Here is a 6,000-nt window from a genome sequence, read left to right as displayed (position 1 = left end):
TTCATTTAAAAAGAACAATGAGAAATCCATTATGTTAATATAAATAATGTATTCTTTATGAAAACTAACTATATTTTCCAAAATAAAAATATTTAGTGGAAAGCGTGGTCTTGTTTTTGCATTTTTCGAGAGACTTTTTAATGTCCAGCTTAATGGAAGCCAGCTAGAGTCTCACATCTGCTTCCACAGTCCGTCTGTTGCGATTATCACGTGGTTGTGGCCTCTGGAAAACGCCCCTGTGAGCTGTAAGAGAATGAACACAAATAGCATCCCGGAAGTATAGTGATTGCTTTCATGGGGGCGCCTGGGGGACTCAGTCGGTTGAGCATCTGCCTTCGGCTCAGGGCCTGATCCCAGGGCCCCAGGATCGAGTCCCACATGGGGCCCCCTGCTCAGCGGGGAGCCTGCTTCTCCCTCTCCCTCTGCTGCCCTGCCTGCTTGTGCTCTCTCACTCTGTCGAATAAATAAATAAAATCTTTAAAAAAAAATCACTTTCATGTTTGGGGCCCCTGGAAGGTCTCTGAGACCCCCAGGCGGGTTCCAAGTGCACACTTGGAGAACTGCTCTAGATCCTCCAAAGCAAGTATAGACGGTCTCAGTGGTGCGGTGTCCTGGGGCTTCTGCAGGAGCAGCAGAAGCTCCCCGGAGCTATGCACGCTCTCTAGAGGGACTTGCCACATGACCTGCGTGATCTTCCCTCCTCATCTTCTCCGTTACCTTCCCCGAGTATGGGCTGGGCTTCTGGTCTGCCTCTCGGCGGACGAGTTACGCCTGCAAACCAGGACCCCCCCCCCCAGAAGAGGCTGGTGAGCGGCGTCCCGTTGAGGGGAGCGGCAAGTGAACCTACCAGCAGGCCCAGCTCCACGGATCTGCAAAGCCCCGTTCCCCAGGACAGTTTTCCACATCCCAGGAGGAAGGGCAGCCCCTCTCAGGCACATACACCCCGGAGCCCTGCTGCCCCCGTGGGCCTTCCTCCTCTAGCGCGCCCTGTCCGTGTGTCACCAGGAAGCAGCCCCAGGCCCTCCCCAGACACGGAAGACAGGATGTGCCAGATTCACCCTGGTTCTCCCAAGGGCAGGCCGTAGAAAGCCAGCCTTCGGGCAAACCCTGGGCCTCAGGACATTGGGTTACCCCCAGTGCAGCAGGGCTCACCAGACAGAGAGGGCAGCCCCCAGGGAAGGCTCAGGCCTTCAGGGCTCCAGGGAAAGCCCTCCTTGCTCATCCTGTCCTCTCTGTCACTGGGCAGGGAGGGCAGGGGATGGGCATCCATTCTGGACTGGCTTTCAGTGGCTTCCAGGACTTTGACACTGTCCTCATGTGAAGACACACAACAGAAGCATTAAGAACAGGAAAGAAGCCAGTGGACCAAGGACCCACTCAGCGATACAAGCACTGCAGGTGTTCAAGAGTTACCTGCTGTCGTGGGGTGACGTGTGTCCCCCACAAAGACACGTCCACATCCAAGTCCTCAGGCCCTATGAATGGGACCTTATTTGGACTTAAGGTGCAATTTCAAGGGTAGTTAAGGGTTTCCAGATGAAATCACTCTGGATGATCTTGGGGGACCCTAATCCAATGACTGTGTCCTAATAAGAGAAAGGAGGGGGAGATTGGAGAAGCAGACACAGGAGGTGGGCGGGGACCAGGTCACGGAGGACGGAAGCGGGGGTCAGAGAGATGCATCCCACAGGCAGAGGAACGCCAAGGACCGCCAGCAGGGCCGCCAGCCGCATCCCAGCTTCTGAGCGCTGCTGTGGCCCAGGGAAGACGCCTCCAACAGGCCCCGCCCGCCTAGCTCAGCGGTGGGTGGGCCGTGGGGATCCTGGGGCTGTAGGTCTATGAGCCAGCCCTGCCCCTCCAGGCACTGTCCGCTCTCGCCCTCGGGGCATTTCCCCACCTCTCAGCCGTGCCCTCCATGGTCCTGCTCCCTTCCCAACGATGAGTGCCCCAGAGGACGCTGCCGGCACGGACCCCACACGGGAGGGTCAGAGGTTGTGTCTGCCAGCCTGGATTTCCACCTGCAAGAGCCAGCTCATGCACGGGAGGGGTCCGGGCCCGGGTCCATGAACACATCCGCAGGCCCCCGGCACCATGTGCTCCTCACGAGCCCCAGATGTCACACCAGCCTCCCCAGCATCTGGCCCCGAGGTGTGCCCTATACACGGCACCTTCTCCTCTCCCCAGGCAGCAGAGTGAATACGGCCAGCAGGAGAGTAGGACTTGACCATCCGGTGTTTGCCTGAATCTGGGGCTGGGATGTGTCCTCCTGGAGGGTGGGTATGTGTGTGAGAGAGAGAGGGAGGGCACGTGTGAGCTCCACCCCGGCAGCGGGCCTCTTCAGGGAGCCCCAGCACCGTGGCAGGCCCCCCCGGGCCCCCCCCAGCCTTCCCAAGGGAGACTCTGCAGCTGGACTTCCCAGGTTTCCCCGAGAGAACCAGAAAACAGCCCTTGCCCGGCTCCCCACACCTGCTTGGTGACTCAGCTTGTGAACACATCACACAGCATCTCTGTGCCAGAGAAGGAGGGCCACGTCAGGGGACAGAGAGCCTCCCTGCTCCTTCCCCAGGCCCCGACCTTCTGCTCCACCCTCCACCAAGAGCTGAGGTGAGGCCACAGACACCAGGCCCGCCCAGTCCCGCCCAGTCTGGGGGAGTGGAGAGGGAGAGCCTGGGACCAGCTTCTCCAGCCAGCAGGCCAGGCAGGGCGTCGGCCCCTTCCCAGCGCCTGCCCGAGCGAACGGCCTACCCTCCCTACTGTGCGGAGAATGGTGACCGCCACCTACGGGGAGCGGGCGATGCCGTGGGGCCACACGCGGAAAGTGGGGCTACAGGGCCAGCCACAGGGCGGGAGATGGATGAACGCCACTGTTGTTTATATGATTAGGGTCTGGGTTCTGGAGGCCGTGTGGGCTCCAGACTCTGCATGACGCACCACGCGGGGGTGTTGCCTCCGCCCCGTGGCCCAGGTAAGGACCCAGACCAGGGAGTGAAGGGTCTCACTGCAGAGACGTTCCCGAAGCTGGCTCTGAGTGGCTGTCAAGCTCTGCAGGCCCTGTCCCTAAGGAGGCCCTGCCCTTGGGGCAGCAGGGAGGGCCTCAGGGCCCAGGATCACCTGCCCTGCCCAAGCCTCCAGGTTCCCCCACTGCTGCCCAGAGGAACAGGATCGGGGCCCAGCTAGGAGCAGGGGATCCCACCCACAGGCCTGCTCCTTGGGCCTCGGTCTCCTTACCTGAGAAATGGGGAGAAATCACATGCAGATTCTGCTGGTTCGGGAAGCATGGGTAAGGATGGGGCTGGCACCACGCCTGGCTCAGCGCTCTTCCCCCGTGGCCCTCGGCCAGCCAGCACATGGCCCTGCCAAGGCCGGAGCCCCGGCAGCCCATCCCTGCAGGCGCCCTCTCCGAAACGGGCCCAGGTATGTGCCATGCTCGCCCAGGAGTGAAGTCTGCACGTGCAAAGGCCCTTTCGCACATCTTCGCACGGGCAGATCTCTCTGATCCTAAGATCAGAGCCGGGGAAGAAGACAGTGGCTGCTGTGCAGACTGTGCAAGCCGTCCCTTCCCCTGGGCTCGGCTCAGAAGTCTGTTTCCGCCCTGGGGCTGCGTGGCCGCTTAGGCTGGAGGAGGAACAAAGCTACAGTCCTCGGCCCCATTTCTAGGTGAGGAAACCAAGGGAGAGCGATGCAGAGCCTTGCCCACGCCCCCCCCACCCCAGCTCCCAGGCAGCTAGCCAGCCCTGCTCTGCTCACCCCCGAGCCCCTCCACAGTCATGTTTCCTGCACTGACCACAGTGCCCATACACCTCTCCATTTGACAGGTAGGTAAACAGAGGCCCAGAGGAGCACGTCACCTGCCCGGGACTGAGCTGGAAGAGTCCAGGGCTGTGTCCAGTGCTGTGGAAACTTCCTTTCTTCCCGGGCCTGTGGCCCCCTGCTGACTGGTCCCAGTGAGCCCAGCTCCGCCCTCTGACCCACCCCTGCTTTGTCTTCTTGGAGGGGGCTTCCCACCCCCACCCCTATATTTGGCCAGGTGTCCCTTTGACCTCTGCCCTCAGCAGTCTTATTTCGTGAGATCAAGCTGCCTTCAAATAGCCAGTATCATCAGTGACTGGAAACTTGCCCCGCTTGGGCCCCGGAGACCTCCGCCCCGGGGGAGAACCGCTTTGTTTTCTGGCTCAGTCCCCTGCGCATTGGCCCGGCAACCAGCACACCCCAGCTTTGTGTAGATGCTAGGCTCTTCGGAGAGTGAAGAGCCTGGCACACTGAGCGGACCCTATTCTGCGGGGCGCCGCCTGCCGCAGGAGCAGAGCGGGCCCCGCTATGGCCCTGAGCATCTTGTCTGAACACTTCTGCATCCGAAGGCCTTGCAAGGTGACAATGGGGCAGGAGTGGGCTTGTCCTGGGGATGAGCTTAGAGCAGGGCCCCCGGCTCATGGCCCCTCAGATAACCATTCCTGGCTGGTGCTTCTGTGTCCCCCTGGGGAAGGCACCTGGTCTAAGGTGAGTGGGCCCGTTACTGAGGCTGGGGGAGGGGGTTTGGTCCGGGCCACCCACCTGGCTGGTTGGGAGCAGAGCCAAGGTAGGCGGTGGCTACCCCATGCCCACTCCAGTCCCAGGGCCTGAAGGGGGCCCCCCAAGGCAGCCGAATGTGTCCTGCATGTGGTCCTGCCTGACCATCAGGCTTAAGGTCTGCCCTGGGAGCACTCTTGGCCCAACATAAAATCAGACTGTGGAAATGCCTATGTGGGCCAAAGTGTGGGAAAGGCTGGGGCTCGGCTGAGGGTCGGTCCCATCCCTCGGAAGGGAACGGACTGAGGGAGCGTTTCCATTTGGAAAAGGCTCTGTGCCCTTGCATGTCCTCCCTGGTCTGGGGATGCCTGGAAGAGCCCAGCTCACCCCATCTTGGCCTCTGGGGGGACAGATGCTATCGGAAGGCCGCCGGCAATTCTGAAGAGGTCCTGAGGTCCTGAGGTTCTGAGGTCCTAGAGCACCTCAGCCTGGAGGGCCGGGGCTGGGGAGACACTGGGGCCAGTGAGGAGATCACAACGCTTTAGGACCTACAGGTGAGGAGCTGAGGAAGACCCTCACCTCCTCAGCTCCCACCTGCTGAATGAATGTCTTCCATACCAGAGGGCATCGGGGTCTAGAAAGGTCTCTGGGAGCAGAAGGGACAAGGAAACCCACAGAAGGAAATCTGCAGCGGGTGGGTTCCTAGCAAGAGTCCCAAGGAAGAGGTGCTGTTAGAAACATGGGGTGTGACCTCGAGGTCCTGTTCTGCATACCTGTAGGACAAGGACAAAGGGCTGGGGTTTCCGGGGTTCTTCATGTTCCGGTGGTTTTTGTCCCAGTAAGAAAACTGATGACAGTTTCTGGGGCCCAGGAAGAGATAGGGGGCACCCGGGACTGTGCTTAGGGTGGGCTGGAGGTCGCCAGGCATCTACCGTAGAGCCCCCCGCCCCAGGCGGCCTCCCCGCTCACCGCCATCGAGCCTGCCCAGCGGCAGGACCTGTGGCAGCCCAGCGGACCCGGCCGGGACTGGGGCGCGGAGGACGCCTGGGGTCCCCGTGCCCGGCTCCAGCGCCGCGGATCCCTCCCGGGTTTTGCGGCCGCCGAGCCCTCCCACTGCCCCCTCCCCGCGGCGGCCCCCTCCCTCCTCCTCCCTGCTCCTCCCTCGCTCCGTCCTCCAGCGCCCGGCCTCCTCCCCGCCCCCTCCCCGCCGCGCTCCCTCCTCCCGCCGCCGCCGCTCCCCGCCCGGGCTCCGCGGTCGGACCAGTGCGCTGGCATTTCCTGCAGCCGGGCCGCGCCGCCAGCTGAGCCCCGCGCGCCCGGCCCCCGGCCCCGCGTCGCCGCACGGTAGGGGCAGGGGCGCGGCGGGCGGGGAGCGCCGGGCGGGCCGGGGAGGCGGCCGGGAGGGCCCGGGGAGGGGCCCGGCGGGGCCGCGGCCGAGAGGGCCCGGAGCGTCCGGCGGCGGCCGACTGCGGGGCCCGGGGACTGCCGCGGCCG

The 6,000-nt window shown here is 62.8% G+C and overlaps 1 protein-coding gene across 1 annotated transcript in view; it reads left to right on the top strand.

The window, feature by feature from the left end:
- Nucleotides 1-5,765: 5,765 nt before the first annotated feature.
- Nucleotides 5,766-6,000, top strand: part of OSBPL5 (oxysterol binding protein like 5) — a 49,083-nt gene continuing 48,848 nt past the window's right edge. Inside the window, exon 1 of the mRNA XM_044259983.1 lies at nt 5,766-5,850. The gene's annotated coding sequence lies outside the window, so the exon portion shown is untranslated. The remainder of the gene's footprint in view (nt 5,851-6,000) is intronic.

This window comes from Neovison vison, chromosome 7 (assembly GCF_020171115.1).
Source record: "Neovison vison isolate M4711 chromosome 7, ASM_NN_V1, whole genome shotgun sequence".
Lineage (NCBI taxonomy): Eukaryota > Metazoa > Chordata > Mammalia > Carnivora > Mustelidae > Neogale > Neogale vison.
The sequence above is the reverse complement of the archived record's forward strand: the minus strand, read 5'-3'. Positions and strand labels throughout refer to the sequence as shown.